The sequence below is a fragment of the Gobio gobio genome (genome assembly GCF_949357685.1).
Source record: "Gobio gobio genome assembly, chromosome: 18".
Classification (NCBI taxonomy): Eukaryota; Metazoa; Chordata; class Actinopteri; order Cypriniformes; family Gobionidae; genus Gobio; species Gobio gobio.
Genome location: NC_137111.1, coordinates 22,118,012 through 22,144,223, shown reverse-complemented (window position 1 = coordinate 22,144,223; position 26,212 = coordinate 22,118,012). Strand labels below are relative to the sequence as shown.

The window sequence follows — 26,212 nt, the reverse complement described above, 5'->3', positions numbered from 1 at the left end:
TTTGTGAGCAGTGTGTGTGTGATATAATATGGTGAAATACTAAAGGTCCACACAGCAGAAAGCTAAAAGGCCTCACTCAGCAGGTGTGAATGTTGCCAGAATAAGCAATGTCCAAAATGACGCACTGGAAAACAAGGGCAGCGTGTTGCTCCGTTCCTATTGAAGCAGCATTTTAAGGCTCCTGTTTCAAATAGCTAAATTAATAATGCAGTCTTAATTTTTTTTTGGGAGGGGGGGGGGGGGGGGTAAATACTGGCAAAGCAACTGGTTCGCTCTCATTGAGAAAAAACAAAAAGCCAAGATCATAGGAGTTATAAATAAATACTAGAAAGACCATTTTGTGTGTATTTATTTATAGAGTATACAACTTTTGGATCAGCAACATGTTCTCTATTAAAATAAATTGAGCTTTTAGAATTGCAGAATTGCTGCCTATGTAGATAATTACAAACCAGATAAAGGTGCAGTTCATCCAAAAATGGAAATTATCCCATTATCCCATCAAATCATCATTTACTCATTTCATTCCAAACCTTAATGATTTTTCTTCTGTGGAACAAAGTAAGATATTTTGAAGAACGTCGTTGTTCAGAATGACATAAAGGTAAGTCAATTGACAGAATTTCCATTTTGGGTTGAATTTCCCTTATATCTAAGTGGTTACATGATGGTTAGAATGCCACCAATGTAGGCATTGAGGCAGCTCAGGTTGTGTAACTTTAAATGTGTGCAGGTTTCACCCAGAGAGCTGGTAATAATTTACTAATATGGACAAATATTATTTCATTACATTTATATCCCACTGCACCAGTGGAGATGACAGTGTGTATGTGGGAGTGTGTGGGAGCAGCTCTGGTGAATCCACATGGAGATGGAGGTGGTGTGTGAGCAGTTCATTTGCTCTCTCTAACATAGGAACACACCCAGAGGAAATCTGTATTGCTCAGGGGTTGCTCTTTGATAACTGATAATGGATGTCTCATTTAAGTATCAATTATGTCTTGTTTCTTATCTAATTCCTTAGCAGAAATACAAATTTGACTCAAATATACTACCATTAAAGTTTGGGGTCAGTACATTTTTTATTTTTAAAGAAAAATGTATTGTTAAAAGTTTTTAATATTTAGCAAGCATGCATTAAATTGATGTTCTTAAAAAAATGTTTCACTGTTTTAATATATATTAGCTGGCACAACTATTTTAAACATTGATAAAAATAAATGTTTCTTGAGCACCGAATAAATCAGCATATTAGAATGATTTCTGAAGTATCATGTGACACTGAAGACTGGAGTAATGTTGCTTGAAATTAGGAATATATTATATTTTAAAATTGTAATATTATTTTTCACAATATTAATGTTTTACTGTATGTTTGATCAAATAAATGCAGCCTTGGTGAGCAGAAGAGACTAGAAGAGTAGTATATAGGCATATATATGTAACATATAGAATTTTTCAGATAATTTGGTCTTGAGAGAATCCGATGAGAAATGTTTGAGTATGTACTGACTCTCTGACTTTTTGAATGCAGACTTTGGTATCTTGGCAAATATTAGCACAGTGCTAATATTTGCCAAGATACCAAAGTCTGCATTCAAAAAGTCAGAGAGTCAGTACATACTCAAACATTTCTCATCGGATTCTCTCAAGACCAAATTATCTGAAAAATTCTATATGTTACATATATATGCCTATATACTACTCTTCTAGTCTCTTCTGCTCACCAAGGCTCATCTAGAGTATAGAGAGAGATCTTAATTTGTCAAAGTCTCTATTTAATTTTAATTCTTCCTTCCTCCACATTAAAGACCCGCTGGACTAAAAAGAACCGTAAAATAACCAGAATCCTTAAATATCTTATGATTCCTGCAACTAACATTGAGGAAGCAGTTTAACTATTTTGCATGATCAAATTCCCAAAAGTCATAAACCCAAAAGATGTTGCAAGAGAGATGCATGAACATAAGTGGACTATGCAAGAGCCATCAGGCCAGACCTGATTATAGTAAGTAAATCAAACACTCTCACACACTCACACATATGCAGTGGGCTGTAAGTAAACAGCACAGTGTAGAAACAGAAGGCCTAATGAGGAAAAACTGTTTTGTAAAGCAAAAGAGCCCAGCCTGAAGCCTTGAGCTGCCCCTAACTCTCTCTCTCTCTCTCTCTCTCTCTCTCTCTCTCTCTCTCTACCTCTCTCTCACAAACCATCCCCTCCTCTGTCTACACTACCACATACGTATACAAAAAAATGGAGGAAGAGGAGAAAAGAGGAAAAAGAAGGGTGCATGTTATTGACTGTAGTCAAAACTAGTTTTCCAATCTAAAAGACGTTTGATTTACAATTCTTATCACTTGAAGTCTGTGATTTCATGTACCGATTCTGACAAAACTAGCATCTCCGTGTTTATTACAGAGGTGGGAGTGTGTTTTCTAGATGTGGGCGTTACAGAAGGTCATCTGCAGTGCTTGCGTGCATCATGTATGACATATATGTCTTTTCATTTATTATTTGCTGATATAATTTTAATTTATTATAAAATCCCTATTTAAGTAAACTTCATGAGTTTATAGCAGTGGCTGTTTATAATAAACTTTCATAAATGAGCAGCGAAATCTAGACAAGAATCTTAATCTTACCTGACACAGATATTAAAATGAGCAGTCTTTGCAGTTTCCGCGATTTGACTCTATTTATTAATTTGATATATTTTTTTCTGTTAGATACTATCCATATTGAAACTAGATGAAAGCATGCCATAGATTGGTGCACAAATGCTATCTCAGGTAAAGTATGTCAAAAAACACATGAGGAGAAACGCTAGGATAATAAACATCAGCAATCACAGACATTCACAATCAGTCGGGATTTGATTTTTTAGAGAACCGTTGAGATCGACGAAAAACAGAAGGTAATTTGCACTTGAATTTTTTCAGAGGTTGTGTAAGAAAAACACAGACATGGCGGATTCAGATGGGATTAAAATTTTTTATAATACTAATACACTTCCGTTTTGATTTCATAATAATGTCAATAAATACCCCTTTAGCACCTGTAATCCAGATTTTTTTTTTGTATCAATTAGTTGGCTACACAACAGACCAATCAAAAAACAGCTCAGAGATGCTTTATAAATGTAATTTGATAAAATATGTTTTCATTGTTTGTGTTGTTCCTTATCAATGCAGAGTTATCACAAAATGATAAGCATTTAAACCCCACTTTACCTAAGGTGTTTCCAAACTTTTGGAGGGCACTGTATGACGTTTAAAGGGACAGTTCACCAAAAAATTCAATATGGTCATCATTTACTCACCCTCATGTTGTTTCAACCCAAATCTGAACATAAAAGATGATATTTTGAAGAATGTTGGGAATCAAGAAGTTTTTGTTACCATTGACTTGCATTGTATGGACAGAAAAACATCTTCTCAAAATATATTTCATGTTTTTTTATTTGGGTAAACTATCCCTATGGAGGCTTGAATTTCTGTATTCAATTTATGGAAAAAGTGTTGAAAGTGCCTCTGCCGTTCAAAAAGGTACGCTTGTCAGACGTTGCGTAAGCATCTTGAATTGCAAGAAGGCACTTTCAACACTTTTCAACGGAAGGCGATCGGCTGGAACTTTACTTTATAAAGTTTTAAATATGGATATTTTTCTTACACAAACGCATCGATTTGCTTCAGAAGGCCTTTATTAACACCCCAGAGTAATGTTGAGCACGTTATTTGACAGACAGATGCATTTTTTATGGACTTCAAAAACAGAGCAAGAGTCACTGCCATTATAAAGCTTGGATTAGCCCGAACTATTTTAATATAACTCCTATTCAATTTGTCTGAAAGGAAGACTTAAGGGTGAGTAAATCATGGGCTAATTTTCATTTTTGGGTGAACTATCCCTCTAAGTCAGAATTGTGAGTTATAAAGTCAGAATTGCGAGTTAAGCCAGAGTTGTGATTTATAAAGTCAGAATTGCGAGTTAAGCCAGAGTTGTGATTTATAAAGTCAGAATTGTGAGATAAAAAGTCACAATTATCTTTTAAATTGTTTTATTCCATGGCGAAACAAGCTTCCATACTATCCCTTAGTTTTGATGAGTCAAAATTATTTTCTGTGGTAATCGACAGCATGCTACAAATGCTGTTGAAAGACCTGTTATGATTCTGAAATTTAAATACGGTATGGGTGCAGAGATGCCAGACCTGGACACCTATACAGCGGAGCATGATTTCCTGTCCGTTGTGTATGTATGTGTGTGTGTGTGTGTGTGTGTACCTGTAATTGAGAAGAAGTTCTGGAAGTAGCAAGCCAATTGATTTTAGATGATTAGATTTAGACTGATGTGATTTAAACTGTGTGTGTGTGTTTTTGTGAAACCCACTAGTTAGAAGATGTGGGGAAAATTAGTCACAGCAGGTTGTGGGTGATAGTCTGGCATAACTCTAATTTACGTCAGACACACTACCTCACACACACACACACACACACACACACACACACACACACACACACACACACACACACACACACACACACACACGAACAATCTTGTCTGTATTGATGGGTTGTAACCTCTCTTCATCCTTCGCCAGTACATGACAGGCATCAGCAAACAATTCCAAACAACAACATTTTAAAGCTTTGAAGCAAACTGATCCTCTGAGTGCGTAAACAAAAGTATGTGTGTCTGAGGTGGTGCTGTGTAGCATTATATCTGAATAGCCACTGAGTGTCTGAAGCTAAAGATCCGTCTTATCCCTGCACATGAAGTCAGCACCTGTTACCATAGCAACACCCTGGAACGCGTGGGACAGGAATATTTTTATGAGTCTCTGAAATCATGCTCATAAAAATCAAACAAAGCTCGGATGTGTGTGCGTTTTGGGGCCAGGCGGGGGTTTGTATCTGCTCATCAGAGAAACTGAATCCCATCCACTGGACCACAGCGACCAGACGGTTTATTATTTACTGCAAAACAACCAAACTATCACACAACATTAACGTCAAAGCATAGCGGACGTCACATACAGTTGACATGAAGCTGTTTCACTACAACTGCTAAATTCATATACATGCAAATGCACAAGCATTTACATAGAATTTTTATCTTTCGCTGCTTAGCAAAGTTAAAATTTGATGGGAACTTGTATAACCAAAAGACATTTGACAAAAACAGGATCTAAGCCACAGATTGACCTCATGAATGAAACATCTACAACCTGCAAACTTGGAGGAAACTTATTTTGGTGGTTTCGTATCAATAAAAATGTTAAAGATATACAGTAAAACTATATATATATATATATATATGACAGTAGGATTTTTTTTTTGGATTTTTAACAATTAATACTTTTATTTATTAATACTTTTAAGGAAGGACATATTAAATTGGTCAAAAATGACAGTAAAAACATTTATAATTTAATTTAAAATTATAATAATTTATAATTTTGAACTTTCTATTCAAAAGATCCTGACAAAAAAAAAAGTATCACCGTTTCCATGAAAACATACTTTAAATCTACAGTAGTCAGCTGGAGCTGCGATGACTGCAGTCTTTCAAAAAGCACAAAGGTGATACTTGAAGCCTAAATTGTTTTTATTTTAGGGAATTCACAATGATCCGGTCAGAGCGAGTCTCCAGTTAACAATTCACTGAATTCACAAGTCTGACTCAAAATGCACCAAGAGTGGGAGATCCTCTGAGCCTGACTGACAGCGCAAAAAGTAAGTTACTAATGCCAAATAGTAGGATTTATTATTGTAAATGATAATCATATTCAGGTCACGACTCTCAGTTGTATGTGAATTAAATCTGTTGTAAAAAGGCAAGCTGCTTAAGCAAAAATGTGTGAATGTGGACATGTCCATATTTGTGTATTACTGTCTCAACGGGGTAGGTTTTATGTAAAAACTACACATAACATTAAAACAATGCATCTTCCCCTCTGCTGTAGCAGTTTCGAATGATATAAAACTAGTATGTTTGCATAGTGTTGCTTAAAACATTAACACATTTGACTGTTTTATATTGTATGTTTATATTTGTCAACACACATTTACCTCATTTTTATATACTATATGGTATAATTTGTTATCTTCACTTGTTTGCACACTTGAATTACCAGTAATTATCAGTAGGATAGCTATCAGTGTATGACAAGTTTTGTTAATAAAATAAAAACGTGTTTTAAATGTCTTAATAATCTTCATTACCGACTAGTGCCGACTACTTGAAAATGCCTAATAATTCATAATGATGCCAGACTGAGCTGTAACCTAAAAGCTCTATCTGTGTCTAGTACATTCAAAAATCAAGCACTTTTGTACTTTTACTAAAATACAATTGTAAAGGAGTACTTAATACTTTTACTGAAGTAATATTTTATTAGGTACTTTTAATCAGGTTCTTGATTTGTGTACTTCGTCTACCGCATGCTTACATGTTTAATAATGAGGGAAATTAACTAAAAACCTTGAGATCAAGGCATTATATATATATACACTCACCTAAAGGATTATTAGGAACACCTGTTCAATTTCTCATTAATGCAATTATCTAATCAACCAATCACATGGCAGTTGTTTCAATGCATTTAGGGGTGTGGTCCTGGTCAAGACAATCTCTTGAACTCCAAACTGAATGTCAGAATGGGAAAGAAAGGTGATTTAAGCAATTTTGAGTATGGCATGGTTGTTGGTGCCAGACGGGCCGGTCTGAGTATTACAAAATCTGCTCAGTTACTGGGATTTTCACGCACAACCATTTCTTTACAAAGAATGGTGTGAAAAGGGAAAAACATCCAGTATGCGGCAGTCCTGTGGGCGAAAATGCCTTGTTGATGCTAGAGGTCAGAGGAGAATGGGCCGACTGATTCAAGCTGATAGATGAGCAACTTTGACTGAAATAACCACTTGTTAAAACCGAGGTATGCTAGCCATAGTAGTAACTGAGTTATGGTCTGGCAAAGCTTCATAGACAAATCATTTCCAAAGGGGCGTCACCAACGGGCGTCGCTCAAATGCCTCTCGGCGCAATTGGATAGAGCAATCTGAGCGATGAGGGAGATGACGTATGCAGAGCGACGGAGAAACATCTGAGACTTTGGCCGTTTCTCAATATCCGTTCTTGTCTGTACTTGTGTTCTCAAATAGGAAATGTCCCCGGTTTCCATTTCAGAAATCTGGTCACCTTACCTAAACCACATATTTATGTTTAATATATTATTTTTAAAATGTAAACGAAAAGAGGCAGGGTGTTTTATACTTCGTTTTTATTATAAATATATAAGATAATCAATGTAGGCCTAGCTACGCGTTGCCTGAACCACATTCGTGTGGCTATTATTATGTTTAATTTTTATTAAAAAAAATTATGAAATGAGGCAGTGGTGTTTTATGACATATTTCGTACGCGAACTTCTGACTTGCGTCCTTGACTTACCAAGTTTGACTCCGGAGAACAAACTCCCGAGGACGGGAGGACACTAGTCCGCCTACTCTGCTAATGGACAAACAGCGTTCTTGACATCACTCAGTATATAGCCTATGTAGTGCAGGCAATGCATATTATCTTCAATGCATGTTTATAACAAAACGAAATATAAAAAAACCCAGCCTCTTTTCGTTTACATTTAAAAAAAACACACACACATAGGCAATGATTATCACTACATTAAATATGACACAAAACACAACCCTCTTTGTCTCTTTTTGTTAAATGTCAGTTTATGTGTGATCATCAATAGCAATTATAAAAGTATAAGTAAAAGGTATAAGAAGCTATACAATAAATAAAGCAATTCAGTCAAAGTCAGCGCTAGGAGACTACAACGGTAAAGTTTAATATCTTAAAAATATAAAGTTATGAAACTTCACTTTGCCCTCAGACAAAACGATCTGTCTAGGAACAAATTATAGATTAATGAGAGCAAAGATCAGCCGTTAGATCTACAAAAGACGAGACGGTTTAACCACTACAGAGACATCAGAGCCAGCGGCAGACGGCAGAAGGACTGGCCGAGGAAAGGCGCCTCTCGGCGGGCTCAATGATCGATTGAGCGCCGCTGAACCACTGGAGCTCACAACTCCGAAAACGGCAGATCTAATTAAAAAAAAGGCGCTCTCTTTATAAATAAACCTCAGATTTGAGCTTTAAACAACTACATTCACGCCTGAAAAGGACTTAAAACTATATTTTGTAAAACATTAACACTACCAGAGGGTTCTCGCTAAGACCCATTCGTTTAGCCACCAAAGGGCCAAGCTGGTATCAGACTTTTGCCGAATCCAGTCGGTAAGACAGCGATAACATCTTTTTTAGATATGAAGGCTTCGAGTGTTGTTCTTTGCTCGGGTTTTAACGAAAAGGAAAAGTTTAAATCGCTTAAAACAGACACGATAGCTGATTCGAACGAGTAATGCTCCGCAGCGGCAAATCTGCTAACGTCGCTGCGCTGTCGTCATCGTGTAAAGCCCGCCCCAACGTTTCTAATTGGTGCCGCGATTTCTAGGGTTTAGAAATGGGCTTGAATGGGGTCTTTGCCAGACTACTTGCAGAGCAAATCTAAATTTGCCGGAAGTTGTCTGGGTTTTCCCAGGCTAGAGGTATGCAGCAAAGCATTTGTGAAGCCACAACACGCACAACCTTGAGGCGGATGGGCTACAACAGCAGAAGACCCCACCGGGTACCACTCATCTCCACTACAAATAGGAAAAAGAGGCTACAATTTGCACGAGCTCACCAAAATTGGACAGTTGAAGACTGGAAAAATGTTGCCTGGTCTGATGAATCTCGATTTCTGTTGATTCAGATGGTAGAGTCAGAATTTGGCGTAAACAGAATGAGAACATGGATCCATCATGCCTTGTTACCACTGTGCAGGCTGGTGGTGGTGGTAATGGTGTGGGGAATGTTTTCTTGGAACACTTTAGGCCCCTTAGTGCCAATTGGGCATCGTTTAAATGCCACGGCCTACCTGAGCATTGTTTCTGACCATGTCCATCCCTTTATGACCACCATGTACCCATCCTCTGATGGCTACTTCCAGCAGGATAATGCACCATGTCACAAAACTAAAAACATTTCAAATTGGTTTCTTGAACATGACAATGACTTCACTGTACTAAAATGGCCCCCACAGTCACCAGATCTCAACCCAATAGAGCATCTTTGGAATGTGGTGGAACGGGAGCTTCGTGCCCTGGATGTGCATCCCACAAATCTCCATCAACTGCAAGATGCTATCCTATCAATATGGGCCAACATTTCTAAAGAATGCTTTCAGCACCTTGTTGAATCAATGCCACGCAGAATTAAGGCAGTTCTGAAGGCGAAAGGGGGTCAAACACAGTATTAGTATGGTGTTCCTAATAATCCTTTAGGTGAGGGTATATAGCCCACAAGACTGGAAGTAAACATCTCCCTGCTAAACACCCACACAGAGGACCTCAGGAGATCTTCTGCTCTGGTCAAACACACTCATATCTGTGTAAGAGTATAATCCCGATTTGACCCTCCAAAAGCACTGTGTAATAAAACCACAATTTGATTCTCCAAGTCTCAAGCTGCAGGTCTCCTGTGTATGTGTATGCGTGTTGATGCACTCTTGGTGGTAAGCAAACACACTTGAAAACATGAAAAAGATCTTATACATTATTCCAAATACACCCATGAGATGGCAGAGTGCTGACAGAGACGACAACACACACGCATGCCATCTCTTTCACTCTCTCAGCATCAGAGTCAATGCCAGCATGAAAAAGTAATGCACTAAAAATACAGCAGAAGAGACGACACACTCACTTTCACACAGCATTGCTTGGAAAGCCCGCACAGAAAGAGATCAAGTAGCTCTTCCACTCTTACAATTACACATTTTACCTTTCATCCTGCTCCTGCTCTTAGTGTGATTTTCTCACTTTTCCTGTCAGAAGTACATTGGTTTAAAATAATTGTATTGTGTGATACTCTATGACTATCAGCAGCATATCATGTCTTTTGGGTGAGTTGATGAGAATATTTGGGTGCAGTGTGTAGTATTTATGAAGATCTATTGACAGAAATGCAATATTATATACGGTATATATGATGTATATTTAATATATATATATATGATGTATAAAGACCTTACATAATGAACGGTTATGCTTTTATTACCTAAGAATGAGCCATTTCTATCTACATTGCTCTCATTTGTAAGTCGCTTTGGATAAAAGCGTCTGCTGAATGACTAAATGTAAATGTAATGTACATACACAGCGGGTCCCCTTACAATGAAATCGCCGTTTTGCGCCGTCATGTTTCTTTCTACAGTAGCCCTAAACGAACAAACTTCTCTACAGCACGCTAGTCACTCTCTACTTTCTCTACGACGACGGCATTTTTGTCCTGTGTCGGCCCCGGTAGCTTCTCTATGTGCTTCAAAAGGGAGGGGTGAGCGGTGGGTGATTACAATTCACAACCTCACCACTAGATGCCGCTATAATTCACATACTGCACCTTTAATAAGTACACAAGTATATTGTGGTCCAAACATTATAGGACCAGTGTTATTTTTGTGTTATTTATAGAGGTTAAACGAATCGTAGTGCCCATACATTTGATTTGCGGATTAATTGCAGAGGTTAACCTTTACAGAGTGAAAGTTTATCATTTGCACATATTTCGTCTTGCCAATTTACACATTAAAGCAATTTTAAACCATTCTTGCGCTAGAAGAGGCAAAAGAGAACTAAATTTGTTATTCGCGCATTGTTATCTGTGTGCACAGCCGCACGCGCACACACACACAAAGAGGTGCGTCTCAGACAGCACACAAACACAGAATTTAATTGATTCCTCTTTCGCATTTCCTTGTGCTTGAACTGACACATAAAATTGTCAGGTCTCTGCAAGTATTCTCGTAAACACAGTCTGTTACGTCTTAACTGTTGAGAAAGAATTTGGATGTGTATCATTATATTGGATCCGTGCATTCGGTCTTAAAGTGACAGCAGCCTATAAATACCTGCTGCTGTCATTAATGTTAATTAAACAACCAAACACAGCTTTAACAAATATGAATCTATATTTAATTTATACAGTGAACACTATATACTGTATATATTTTACATTTGGGCCTGATCTGATCCTTAATATGATCCAAGTTTTGTTGAACCACTAATTATTTATATACTAGCTAATTATATACTATACTAGCTTTTATTAATAGTAATTTTTTAAACATTCCTATTAAGCTTTAATTTAGTTTTAGTAATTGTGATACTTCAATGTACACTTATTTATTTCAGCTCAGGATTTCTTATTTTTAAAATTTCCAAGTTTAAGTTTTTCCTCTTATATTTACAGGGCTTTAACTTTTTGCCCACCAGCCACTGTGGCTAGTGGTTTTCCAAAGTTAACAGACACTCAGCATTTTCACTGGCTACAGTTTTGACATTGATGCCATGGGGAAAAACTATAAAAAAAAAAAATATGTATATCTCATAATTTGGCAGCAGGTAAACCTAATATACCTGCTGTCACTTTAAGACCTGACACACGGATCCATTATACTGTAACATATGCATTTTCTTTCTCAAACGTTTACGTTCACTTTAAACTGACTGTGTAGTGTTTATGTGAATACTCGCCAAGATGGGCATTTTGACATTATTTTGTGTGTATATATGAAAAAGAACTCAATTTAGTACTGAGAGGCAGCTTTGTGTGCGCACTTTGGGTGTGAGCACAAAATCTGCGGGAATTAATAAAATTATGCACAATACACGCATCCCACGGCGAAATTTAAGCCCTGTAACACCAACAATATTCATCTGGAGCAAATTAAAGAAGTAAGTGAAGGGAGGCGGGGTTTTGTGTCAACTCGCTGTCGGAGTGATGAGAGAGCGAGAAAGTGCAGCTGGTATCGTGTCTATTCTTCGGAAAATGAGTATTGGAAGCGACAACGTATCGACAACACTACATTGCACTTAGTTTATTACTTCAGATGCCTTTTTAAAAGACTGCAATTGAAAAATGTGTATTATAAATTTCAACCCACCAAAGAGGCTAGTAGGAGTGACTGCATTACACTGCTGAAATCCATTTGGCAGGTGTTAATGTCAAGCCCTGAATATTTATATTTTATATTATTGAATTATTTTATTTTATAAATTAGTTTTAGTTAACAATAACAACATTACTTTTTGTGTGTCACTCTTTAGACATTTTGAAAATATCTTCCACAGATATGCAGGTTTGAAATGACATGTTTTGGTAAACAATCCCTTTAACTACTTTTAATTATAAGTAGCTTATAGCTTGGAAAGTCAGCCAATTCCATTTACGATAGTCCTCCAAAGAAACTCAACAGGTTAAACTATAAGCCGTTGGCAATGTCTGGATGCAGTCACACAGATGGTGGGTTTGAATCTCATTCATACCAAGATCAGGTCAGATCTCTCAAGAAACATGACTGGCAGCATTTCAGGGTGGTGAGCCAATCGTGGGTAACCTCCTTTATACCGCCTCAGCTGTTCCCATGGCAATGAGATGCCTGTGGGTTGCAGGATAATACGATCATGTAGATCTCAGCATGCGTTAAAGTACCTCGTTGGCACCTGTAAGCAATGGGCAAATGGCAAATAGCTGCCTTGATGTGTTTCGGAGCACACAGAATTCTCCACGACAAGGACTTACTAGTAAACGGGCCACATGCTAGGCGTAAATCGTGGGAAAAAAATGTATCTTTGGAAACTTCTGTCCTTACTCCACCGCTCTCTCCCTCTCGTATATCACACCTCAGCCTGTGTAGCAGAACCCTCAGCAAATCCGTTCATACGCAACTGTTGACAACTGCCGCTGAGAGGCATCTTAGTGTTCTCACTTCAGACAATAAATAGACTACAAATATTCACACAAAAGGCCTATGAACAACTCAGGCTAATTAACATACTAATGAGGCCTTTAAGCTAACGAATTCCGTGTGCTCATTAGAGAAAAAATTGGAGGCAGTCAGCCATGTCTCTGAGTGTGTATACAAATGTATGTATTTTCATCATAAACACTCACACGCACAAACAACACTGTCAAATCTAAATACCACACAAATGCACAACAGCAAGTTTGCCACTGGCAGCATATCTGTTTCCCAAAGTTCTGACAGTCACCGGTCTGGTGAAGAAGCAGCACACGTCTCTCAGGGTAACAGGAGACCGGGCGAACTAGAGACACCCACAAACACGAGCCTCCCCCCACCCTATTTTAAGAAATGCCCAGTTGAGGCGACACCTGATAGGGATATAAACAGAGTGTAGGAGAGTGTGGCAGGTGGCAGCTGTCCTGAATTAATCACATATCTCAGCAAATTCTCTTTACCTGTTGGGACCCCCAAAAGAACATGAGGAACTCGGATGACTAACTCTACAATCCCATATGTGTATCTTACAAAACCCCTCTGCCTCGTGTATGAGTTTTACCACATGACATAAATGGACCAAATCTGATGTGTAGGATGCTGGGATTCTGTGAAAGCATCACGTGCTTGAGCTCTGATCGAGAGGGACGTGCAGATACGTACGTTGAAACGCATTAGAAACGCACAAATCCTCCGTTAAACGGCAAGTCAACAAACGAACGACACTTAAACTCGTAATTGATCCATAGGGATGGGAATAGTAAAGAATTTAACGACGCTAGTTCCAATTCCTCTTAACGATTCCGGCTCTATGAGCATTTCGTGCATTTGAGGGGGGGGGGGGGGTGTATATTTATTAGAAATGATTACATTTTTACTACCCTCAGCAGTCAAATGAATAAAGCAGGACAAGGTGAAACTAATAGGGGTTCAGTAATAAATTCACTAATGGCTTCGAGTGATTCATAAAAAGAACCGGCTAAGAGTCATTAATTCGGGAATCGACCTATTGGCCGTGCTGTGTGTTTTGGATTCACCAAGAACCACCGGCTCACGAGAGTCATTTGTTTGGGAATCGGACTACACTGGTCACTAGATTCAGTGTCGGCACTGAAACACTGTCAAGAGTATTTTAGTACGGTGATCTGAAGAATGCATGTTCGAAAACCCAATGTTAGGAAAGTCCTTCGGTTTTTATATCGGAACTGGTTCTCATCCTGACCCTCAAGATTAAATCACCATAAACTAAATCCACATATTTTATCACGTTGCAATAAAGGATCATTGGTCCTTCCTGTAATCATTTCAAAGACCGACAGTGATTGTTTTATGTTTGAGTGGCATGCTGGAAATGATTCTCTCTGTGACGCAAATTTGGAGACATTCTCTCTCCACAGTTCCGCGTCGCGCTGATCACATCCACTCTGAACAGCTTCTGCCGTTTACCGAAGCAAATTCACTACATTCCAACTACTCTTAAATAAAGCCGGCGGCGCCTCGAACTGCACTAATTATCGCTGACTAACCAATAGCGACGCACAAACGCATTAAACGGAAGGTACGTACCTGTGATTTGAGCAAATGAGGAATGCTTTCTCCTCCTAAATGATTTTCGGTAACGCCAAATATTCCAGCCAGGTCAGTTTCCTCTCCGTTAAGCGTGCAGCTGGCTGCTCCTCGGTGGCAGGAATACCCCAGGGCCGCTTTCGCCCTCCTCACTCCTGCGCACACGCACACACGGACCGACTGCCGGTGCCTGCCCAGTTCCGGCAGATCGATGGAACCGGCGAAGTGATGCCTCTTTCCCTCGCGCGTCTCTGATGGATGCGCCGGTCACCGGGGCTGTCAGCGCGCGCTCAGATCGAAGCGCCGTTGAAAAATGGGACCTTGGAATCCATGTGATCGGTTTTTCCGCGAGCCCCGAGCAACAGCGGCGAACGAACGCTCGCGCCCCCTCCTGCCTCTCTCACTCTGCCCGTCTCACGTTATAGCGCAGGAAACAAGTTGGTGTTCTCACAACCGAGCGGGCCTCGTTTCATTTCATGACCAAGCATCCCGATTCAGCACCAGTGCAACCGCTGTATCTGAAAGCTTCCCTCCATCAGCATCTGTGGATTTCATCTGCAGGCATCGCTACCGCTTCATTTGATCATTCAGCTGAGAGACTGCGCGCGCCTTGCCCTGCACGTTTCTCCCTGGATCACGAGAGGGACAATTTTAAGATGGCAAATATTTCGAATTAAAGTCACCTCTCCCCCCCCAACCCTCAATCTCCGCCTCCCTTCTCCAGATTTCGCCTTGGAAACACACCCTCCACCGAACGCACGCGGACACACGCGTCTACGTCATCGCATCAGCTGGGACTGTGAAGATGCACCATAATTCATGTGCATGTAATATCACATCTGCGCGCGTGCCTTGAATCATTGTTAAAATGCCACGTATGACCATATGTGGAATAATTGCATGGAGCAGGAGGTCAAAAAAAATCCTATTTGGTCTTTAGAGAGCTTTTAGCCCTGAATGTTGCATGCTGTCCACGTTGTCCTTCAGCTTTCATCTTTGTGTGCACCTAAATTTATACTCCACAAAATGTGCAATATATTTTTTATTATTTTAGATATCTAATTTAATATCACATTCGGCACTGCTGATACGTTAGCCAGGCTGAATAATCGCATAATATCAGACCATTTTGAAATATAGCACGGAAACTGGGCCAGAATTGAATGTTACAAAATCTACTGGTAGCCATCTCAAAGAATACACACATTTATGTATATGCCATCTCATTTGCTATTATTAAAGACATAGTTCACTTATAGATGAAATCATTTTGTCACCCTCATGTTGCTCCACACATAAAACTTGATATTTTGAAGAACGTCCAAGCAACACTGGACCCCATTATATCTTTATTTGTGTTGGAACAATGTGATGATGTATGATTGATGAAATAATTGACATTTTGGAGTGAACTTTTAAATAGTTTTTTATTATTGGACCCTGCTCTTTAGATTTCACAATTGAACATAAATAACCATTGTCTTATTGTGAACTATTAATCAAAAATGTAAAAACTTGCTCCACTGAAACAACATTTCATTTTCAGTCAGCATCACCAAACCCTCTTATATTTCAAACCCTCTCTTTCCAACCACCTGTCATAGAGAGAAAAATCAAGTCCTGTCCGACCTTTTTCTCAATGCCTCACATTATGTAACTATTTGTTCCTGTGACTGCAATGCCAAGGTTAACTGAGATACATAAACTGATAAAAAAGTATGCATTTGCTTCAGCTGAATGCAAAAATGTAACAAAAATGGGTCACAAACGATAATTCACGATAACTAAAAAAAACTCAGAGATTATACATATATTCTGAGGGCATGTATTTATGGTCATAAGAATCTGAGCTCATTTTGTTGAGATAGTGTATAACAAATGATCTCAGATCAGCTGTTTACAAGTGAAAATCTATTAGGCCTTTTACTGACAATCAGGTCCAAAACATATCAGTCACCTAATCTGTGTTCCTGCAGATATCATTAATGCTGATATTATCAGTCTTACTTTCAGCCAAGGAAAGTAAGTGTGTGTGTGTGAGAGAGAGAGAGAGAGAGAGAGAGAGAGAGAGAGAGAGAGAGAGAGAGAGAGAGAGAGAGAGAGAGAGAGAGAGAGAGAGAGAGTGAAAGACTGTGCCCAGGGTAATCAGCTCACTGTACCAGCCTCTTCTAATTATGGCTGCCCTTCACATGACCAAATCATTTATCACACGTATAACAAAGCTAAAACAAACCAGCACAGACATACACACAAGTAATGGCCTGGTAACACACACACCAGCTGTTCTTTTGAGGAGGATTGTGGGTAGAGTGAAGGACAAATAAGCTGAGCAGCGAATCAATGAATTAATGGTTCCCGAGCCGATAACCAGCCATCTCACTGGTGTTTGTGAATACAACCCCCTTTTTTTCTTCTTATTTTTTTGTTTGTTCCCAGTTGCTTCCAAATCTCTGGATCTTTGATGCTCAATTGGCTGCCTAATGTGAGTCTTATATTTTAATTTAAATGAACAACACACACTATACATTACAGACATGAACCAACGAGCAAACAAAAAAACTACTAACACGAAGTATTCAACATTTATTACTGTGTATTCAACTGTTTCAGATCACTGTCTGGCAGGGTTGTGCACTCTAAAAAATGCTGGGTTAAAAACAACCCAGGTTGGGCTAATTATGGACTAACCCAGCAATTGGGTTGTTTTAACCCAGCGGTGGGGTTGTTTTAACCAAGCAATTAGGCTGTTTTAAGCATTAAACCCAACTGCTGGGTTAAAACAACCCAACTGTTAGTCCATATTCAACCCAACTTGGGTTGTTTTTAACCCAGCATTTTTTAGAGTGTGGGTAAATTTGGCCGCACCCACAGGAAGTTAAGGGATTGGAACGGCAGGAAGAGAAAATCTGCAATTTACTAAATTTCAATTCAAAGAAATACAACACCAGGTACGCATTGGAAATTAATTGTTCTTCTACCCTGGACAACAAAAGTTAATTTATGAAATATGATACACACACTCTAAAAAATGCAACTGGGTATTCCTAAAAAAAAAAATCCAAAAAAGCATATCACGGTTTCCACAAAAAGAGAGAATAATAAGACGTGATAATAAGAAGAAATGTTTCTTGAGAAGCAAATCAGCATATTAGTAATGATGCTGAAAATTCAGCTTTGCCATCACAGGAATAAAAAATTATATATATATATATATATTTAAAACATTAGAAACAGTTAATCTAAAATGTAATAATATTTTACAATATTGCCTTTTTATTGTATTTTTAAAGTTCAGTAAAAATAAATGCAACATATTTCTGTGACCTCTATCTATCTATCTATCTATCTATCTATCTATCTATCTATCTATCTATCTATCTATCTATCTATCTATCTATCTATCTATCTATCTATCTATCTATCTATCTATCTATCTATCTATCTATCTATCTATCTATCTATCTATCTATCTATCTATCTATCTATCTATCTATCTATCTATCTATCTATCTCTCATGCCTTTTTAAAGCCTTCTTGCAAAGTCCATTTTTTAAGTTAAAAATGACAGTTATCCTTCTGTCAACTTTCACAGAGCTCAAACTGTGTGTGTATCCTCACCCTCCCCTCTGACTCTTCTCAACACTCTAGCATTGTGGTGGCGAGTTCTGCACAAGCAAACACTACTCACGTTTTCTTCAGCATCAGACTCTGGTGCCCACAGCAGTCACGGAGAGGCTGATGCAGCGAGAGCCAGAGAACAGCAGATATAGACCTCAGCTGTCTGCCTCCTCTTGCAGTGAGACAGGCATGTGGCAGGAAAAAAGTCCATCAGCTGAATCAGCACGTCTGTCCACCCTCTACCTACTGGGGACAACACCTTAGTGGCCAGCTCTAATGCACACTGATGGGAAATTAACACACACACAGACACAGACACACACACACACGCACACACACATAATGAAGGGACATTCATCTCTTCTGTCAAACTCAAACACAGGTCAAACTGTGTGTGTATCCTCACCCTCTCCTCTGACTCCTCAAAACCACAGCTGCTCCAAAGCCAAGGCTTTCTAGATCATCCTAGGACACCCAGAAGCTATCAAACACACATACATATGTTGCGTTTCCATGTGTTATGGCTACATTCCATAGCCATAGTGATTTTTATACTGTACAAACTGTATTCTATCCCCTAACCTACCCCTAAACACAACTCTCATTTTTTATTTTGTTTTAACATTTTCAAAAAACGGCTTATTATTTATAAGCTGTTTTCCTCATGGGGACCAAAAATGTCAAGGATGTTGGATATTGTCATCTTTGTGGGGACTTTTTATACTGTACAAACTGTATCCCCTTACACTAACCCTACCCTTCACAGAAAACGTTCTGCATTTTTTTCATTTTCAAAAAAACATCACTTAGTATAATTTATAAGCTATTTTCCTCATGGGGACAAAAAATACATTTTGTCACCATAATGTAGGGTTTATCTTTTATTCAGCAAGGAAATATTTCTATTTCAAATAAATGCTGTTCTTTTGAACTTTTTATTCATTAAATATAAAAAATCCTGACAAAAAGTGTCACAGTTTCCACAAAAACGGATTTCAACATTGATAAGAATAATAATAATCATCATATTAGCATGATTTCTGATGGATCATGTGACACTGAAGACTGGAGTCATCACAGGAATAAATTATCTTTTTTATATATATATATATATATATATATATATATATATATATATATATATATATATATATATAAAAATAGAAAACAGTTATTTTCAATTGTAATAATATTTAAACATGACTGGTTTTACTGTATTTTTTAGCAGATAAATGCAGCCTTGATGTGAGCTTCTTTCAAAAACATGACAAAACCCCAAACCTTTGAAAGGTATAGTATGTTATATACGAAATATATGACAGGAGGAAATATGTAATGCCCTCATATTAAAAAAATAAAATAAAATATGAGGGCATAGGGATGGAAAGCTGTTCAGAGGTGGAGCAAGTTATTTGAATTTGATGAGGTTTTCTGTGGACAAACTGATTCAAAATTAAATCAGGCATATTAAGAGAGAAAGCAGACTTTCCTACTTTCCTGTGTGTTTGTGACGTGTATATCTTTGCAGTGATGCCATGGAGTAGCGTCTGGGCTCTGTGCGTTGGTGCCCAGCTGGCTTGTTAGTGCCAGTATGTTTGTGTGTGCAAACATGATTGGCAGCTGAAACTTAACCAAAAGTGTGTGTGTGTGTGTGTGTGTGTACGTGCTGAAGTATGAATGAATCTGAGATCGTGTGTCCACGAGATAAGGCATTCGTGTGTGTGCTGTGCTGTAGTTCTGCCAGAGGGTGTGTATGTGAGAGTATTTTCTGCCTGAACAGTCCTTCTGCTGCAGAGCATCAGGATATTTATAGAACACAGAATTATGACAAAGAAAAAACAATAAGCTATGCATATACAGACAGCATCACACAAAAAGGGTTATCAGTCAGTAATGGTGTGGTGCGAGTGTAATTTTGTTGGATATAATGGTTTATGTGTGTGAGATACTGATCTGTTTCAGTGTGGAGGTGTGTGTGTGTCACGCTAATTACACAGTACAAGCTCTAAAAGATAATTACAATACTAAGAGTTCATGTGGGTGTTTGTTCTTCGAGGGGGTAAATGGGTTTTCCTCTAAACGTTGCCGATTTCACAGCAGGGCCCCTTGTGTAACCTTACACACACACACACACACACACACACACCTTTACGTCCTCTCTGCCATGTGATTTGCTAGCTCAGGAAGTATGCAGTAAATATTGAATTTGATTTCTTCTTTTCTTAGTGCTGCGATTAATAATTGATGCCGTTTTCTTGCAGTTTGTGATGAAAAATTGAAGCACACGTGTGAGGGAGTCTCAAACCACCAGTCTGAGAACATGACTGCACACTTACAAATACGAAACGCTTAAACACACTATACATGTGACACATATGCCTATATACTATACAAGTAGGGCCTACAAATGCCACTTATTGGTTACTATGCTCGTAAGGCAGCATTACATTGATGTTCCTCAATATTACCCTAAATAATATATAATATAAACCCTAAATATTAAGGCCTGTTCCCACCAAGAATGATAACTATAACAATAACTATAGTGCTCGCAATGCATGATATCATTCTGTTTATTTTAGTTTTGTCGTCTGCTGCTTAAATCCTCGAGCTCTTTAAAGTAGGATGGATTCTGATCAGCTGTCAAGGTTTTTTATTGTTCATAAAAGCTGTAAAAAAAAAAAAACATTCTGAAAGTGATTCCAACAATATTGTTTCTCGGTGTCGTTAACATTATGGTGTGGATTTTGCCACTCTTTTATTAGGTTTTTATAATTAATGTCTTAATCGTTCTTGGTGTGAACATGCCTTTACATTTCTGGCTCAGCTCTAATATACAGACTTTATTCAAACTAGGTTTTAATTTCAGTAATAATTTCAGTTTTAGGTGTGCTATTTACTTATGTTTTTGCAAATTTTGCAAAAGACTTCAGTTATTATGCAAACAGCTGTAGAAGCAAATGATGGATGGATGGATATATAATCTGCATAGAATGATGTTGATATTGGTTACATTTTGAATGCTGAACATTCTATCAGTGTTAATCAATGGGGGATTTTGTAAAACTTCAAGTGAATAACACTGATTATCATCACAGCACCTGTTAGTGTGTGGCATATATTAGGCAGTAAGTGAACATTTTGTCCTCAAAGTTGATGTGTTTGAAGCAGGAAAAATGGCTTTGACAAGGGCCAAATTGTGATGGCTAGACGACTGGGTCAGAGCATCTCCAAAACTGAAGCTTTTGTGGGGTGTTCCCAGTCTACAGTGGTCACTGTCTCTATCAAAAGTGGCCCAAGGAAGAAACAGTGGTGAACGGCGACAGGGTCATGGGCGGCCAAGGCTCATTGATGCACATGGGGAGCAAAGGCTGGCCCATGTGGTCTGATCAAACAGAGCTACTGCTACTCAAATTGCTCAAGAAGTTAATGCTGGTTCTGATGGAAAGGTGTCAGAATACACAGTGCATCGCAGTTTGTTGCGTATGGGGCTGCATAGCCGCAGATCAGTCAGGATGCCCATGCTGACCCCTGTCCATCACTGAAAGCAGTTCCATGTGAGCATCAGAACTGGACAACGGAGCAATGGAAGAAGGTGGCCTGGTCTGATGAATCACGTTTTCTTATTCATCACGTGGATGGCCTGGTGATTGTCCATCACTTACCTGGGGAACACATGGCACCAGGATGCACTATGGGAAGAAGGCAAGCCGGTGGAGGCAGTGTGATGCTTTGGGCAATGTTCTACTGGGAAACCTTGGGTCCTGCCATCCATGTGGATGTTACTTTGACACGTACCACCTACCTAAGCATTGTTGCAGACCATGTACCCTTTCATGGAAACGGTATTCCCTGGTGGCTGTGACCTCTTTCAGCAGGATAATGCGCCCTGGCACAAAGCAAAAATGGTTCAAGAATGGTTCGAGGAGCACAACAACGAGGTTGAAGTGTTGACTTGTCCTCAAAATTCCCCAGATCTCAATCCAATCGAGCATCTGTGGGATGTGCTGAACAAACAAGTTCAATCCATGGAGGCCCAACCTCGCAACTTACAGGACTTAAAGGATCTGATGCTAACATCTTGGTGCTAGATATCATAGCACACCTTCAGGGGTCTAGTGGAGTCCATGCCTCGACAGGTCAGGACTGTTTTGGCAGCAAAAGGGGGACCAACACAATATTAGGTTTAGCATGTTATTGAATTTGGTTTTTTTAACATTATAAATGTCTTCACTGACACTTTTGATCAAATTAATGTATCCTTGCTGAATAAATGTATTAAGTTCCTTTAAAAAATGAGGCTCTGCGGGTGAGATAGTAGTTTTGTGGAAAAGTCACATTTACATCTTACAACTCACAGCATCTTCCACAAGTCATCTTTGTGCGTATGTAGCTTGATTAACTTCCTGTGGGAATTGATTCATTTGTGTCACCATCGTCCAGGTCACAAAGCTCCCACTGACCTTTGACATTAGGATTGGTCCAATTTTGAAGGACACTGGAAGGAGAAGATACTTTGTTCCTGGCTGCTTTCAAACCTCTCTGACACTCACTTGACTTCCTAATGCAAGTCTTAAATAAATTTGAATAAATTCAAACTGGCACTAACAATTAACAAACTGTAAAACAAAGTGGTGTAGAACAGAGTGAAATGTCCACAATGCCTTATTAGTGGTGTTTACTAAAGCATTACTAGCCAGACCATCACACTATCAACAACAAGGCAATGTGCAACGGTTCTAACAGCCTACAAAGCCCAGGGCCCGTATTCATAAAGATTCTAGGAGTCCTCTCAGAAAACTCCTAATTTAGTTTAAAAACTTTTACGTAGGAGTCTTAGCTTAAGAGCTATTCGGGACCGATCTGAGAGCAACTCTGAGCAAGGAAAATACAAATACCTTTATCTTAGTGAAGAGGCGGGGCTGACCCCGTTGCTACGTATGACACAGTCTTTTGAAGACTGTGATTGGTTGGTTGTCCAAAAAGGGGAAAAAAGGAGCGCTTTTAAGTATAGGGTCTATTCTAAGCCTTCACTTTGAAATTACAAGCGCAAATTGTCCTATTTTACCGTTCTCTCTCACTCACACACACATTATATATTTGTATATAAATCCTTTTATTATTTACCATGCTGTTAATTTCCTATAAGGTATTTGATTGGCTTAGAATTATAAACATTGTTCCACTCTTTCCAATTGCTGGCATGTCTATTTAATTGGTGGTTTGAAATTTGGATTTAATGCAACAAACATGATCCCTGCACGATCTAATCTATAGCGTCTTATTAAGTCACTGTCATCCATTGTCTTCAACACATTTCTTCTCCCTCTTCGTCTTTCTGCCATTTTCTCCGCTGCTAAAGAAACTCTTAAGCCTCTTAAAAGTCCTCGTCCGTGCTCCTAACAAATTTGACCTTAAGACCTCTTTTAAGGGTTAAGATGCTTTCTGAATTACTTTTTTCTTTACTAGGATTTTTTAGTTAATTTTAAGAGTAAACGCCCACATTTCTAAGAATTTTCTTAGAAGTTTGTCACTAGGAGCTACTCTTTGCATTAAGATTCTTTATGAATACGGGCCCAGATGCTTTAGTCTTTAAAAAAAACCTTTTCTATTTAGTGACCTTTAATTTGGAGTGGAAAAAGGGGAAGTGACTTTACAATGACAATGGATGACAGTGACTTAATAAGACGTCATGTTTGTTGCATTAAACCCAACTTTCAAACCACCAATTAAATAGACATGCCAGCAATCAGTGTAATTGGAAAGAGTGGAACAATGTTTATAACTCTAAGCCAAACAAATACCTTATAGGAAATTAACAGCATGGTAAATAATAAAAGGATTTATATACATATATATAATGTGTGTGTGTGAGAGTGAGAGAGAACGGTAAAATAGGACAATTTGCGCTTGTAATTTCAAAGTGAATGCTTAGAATAGACCCTATACTTAAAAGCGCAACCAACCAATCACAGTCTTCAAAAGACTGTGTCATACGTAGCAACGGGGTCAGCCCCGCCTCTTCACTAAGATAAAAGTTTTTGTATTTTCCTTGCTCAGAGTTGCTCTCAGATCGGTTCCGAATAGCTCTTAAGCTAAGACTCCTACGTAAAAGTTTTTAAGCTAAATTAGGAGTTTTCTGAGAGGACTCTTAGAATCTTTATGAATACGGGCCCTGGTGTTTTAGTGTTGAGTTTTCCACGGGCATAAACACTCTTTTTATTCAGAAAAATAAGAATATTCACTAGTTATTTCCTTTTAGCATAACAAAAGGTGAAATGAGGTTATAAAATGTTCCCTCTGAGTGAGGAAAATTTGTCCCAACAGGGATTTTCACAGTACATGTGTCTGAGTGTGAATCTTGACAATGCCAAGATTTCTCAAAACACTGTTAAAGATTTAATCTTAAAAGCACACACAAACCTACTAGGCAACATCATACATTTAAACATTTGCAGGCCCATTTTGAATTTTCTCTGCAACAGTGAAAGTGGAATAAATTAGTCTGAAATGTTCATCTCCGCGATGAACAATAAAAAAATAAAGATGCTTAATAAGGCTATAGCTGTGTAGTGGAGGTCTGACTGGAGTTCAAGAGGTCTAATTTAAATGCAAGTGCCACCCTTAGTGGAAGAATCAGACAAATTGCTCAGTGTTTGAGTGAGAAGTGGCTTCCCACACTGCAGTAAAGGAGGATTGTCCACATAAATCTGTTAAGAGGGTTGTTAATCTAATGGTTAAGGATCTGGGCGGAAAAGGTTACGGGTTCAAGTCGCCACTACATGTCAGGTTGAGGCGACTGAGGGGTTGTTGAGATCACAGTCCGGGTCGTCTGGATTTTTGAGTAAGGCATTTAACACTTTGCTAACATTTAGCATACTTTTTTATCCATAGCAACACAGTAGTATTGACAAAAATAAAAGGAATGTCAAGGAATCCACTAAAATACAAACAAGCATTGAGGTTAAAGATGGTTTAAAAATGTTTTGGTTAAAAGCGTTTGTAAAAATCTACTTTTCATATTGTTGGTGTTGCTAGTGGTGCAGAAATTACTCTTAAAGGGGCCATGAAATGCATTAAAAATATATATATATCTGATGTTTCCTGGGGTGCACTTATAATGTTAGAATGCTTTTTACATCAAACATTTTGTCATAATTTATAAATAAAATACATTTTTCCTACCCTGATTTTACCCTCTACTCTGAACGCGCTGGGAGACTTCAGTGTAAACACCCACTGCTGTGATTGGCTAGCGTCTTACCATTTGAAAAAGTATTACTTTTAGCTCGTTTTTACAATTACTGTTATAGTATTGATTCATTTAATTACCGTTAAATAACAGATTATTTTCATCCTGCTAAGAGAAACAACGCAAGTTGATGTTTAGTCACTGGTCTGATTTACTGACACAGACAAAGAACATCTGACTACATGAATCATCACATTTCAGATCAGGCATTAGAATGAACACAGTTACTTACATGTTGCATTACTATTGAACCCAGTCACTGCACAATATTTTGTAATCCTCAACGGCATGTTTATTGCTTTGTAGCTCGAAGGTTTAACACTAGGCCTATGTTACATGTGCGAATCGGGGGGGCGGGGCTAAACAGGCAGTGATGAAGTAGGCGGTCTGGGCCTGGTGTCTATAAAAGCTTTTCTTTGTCTAACAAGGAAGTTTTCAGCTCTAATCTTACAGGATATTCTTATATTACCATGACCTTTTATATATCAAAAGCTCAAGGGAAAGTTGATTTCTCAATTCTTGACCCCTTTAAAGCTACACTATGTAACTTTTCTGTCCACTAGAGGTCGCCTGTTCAAAACAAAGGCGTAATTTGATGACGCCACGTTTGAGCGCAGAATCTTGTGACATGTGGTCTTCACCTCACAGCCGGTGGAAAAGAGTCAGGATAGGACTCGGGCAGAAATCATTTTCATGGATGCGATTATTAACATTACTGTAGTCTGAAGCAGAGCAGGACCGAGTGTTGTGGAGCTGAGCAAGGCTAAAGGAGCGATTGAAGAGCAGGACTGTTATTATGGCATAGTTGCTGGCGGGACTTTTATTATGACACGGTCGCCGGCGCCACTTCCTCTTTTCCAGTCATGAG

The 26,212-nt window shown here is 38.5% G+C and overlaps 1 protein-coding gene across 3 annotated transcripts in view; it reads right to left on the bottom strand.

Annotated features, from left to right (window-relative positions):
- The window catches only part of slc8a3 (solute carrier family 8 member 3), a 71,697-nt gene extending 56,514 nt beyond the window's left edge, over positions 1 to 15,183 (bottom strand). For 2 of the 3 annotated variants that reach the window (XM_079842480.1, XM_079842481.1), the window contains exon 1: positions 14,475 to 15,155. The gene's annotated coding sequence lies outside the window, so the exon portion shown is untranslated. Of the gene's footprint in view, positions 1 to 14,474 lie in introns of all 3 variants that reach the window. The other variant, XM_079842482.1, reaches the window with a different exon arrangement.
- Positions 15,184 to 26,212: the final 11,029 nt, after the last annotated feature.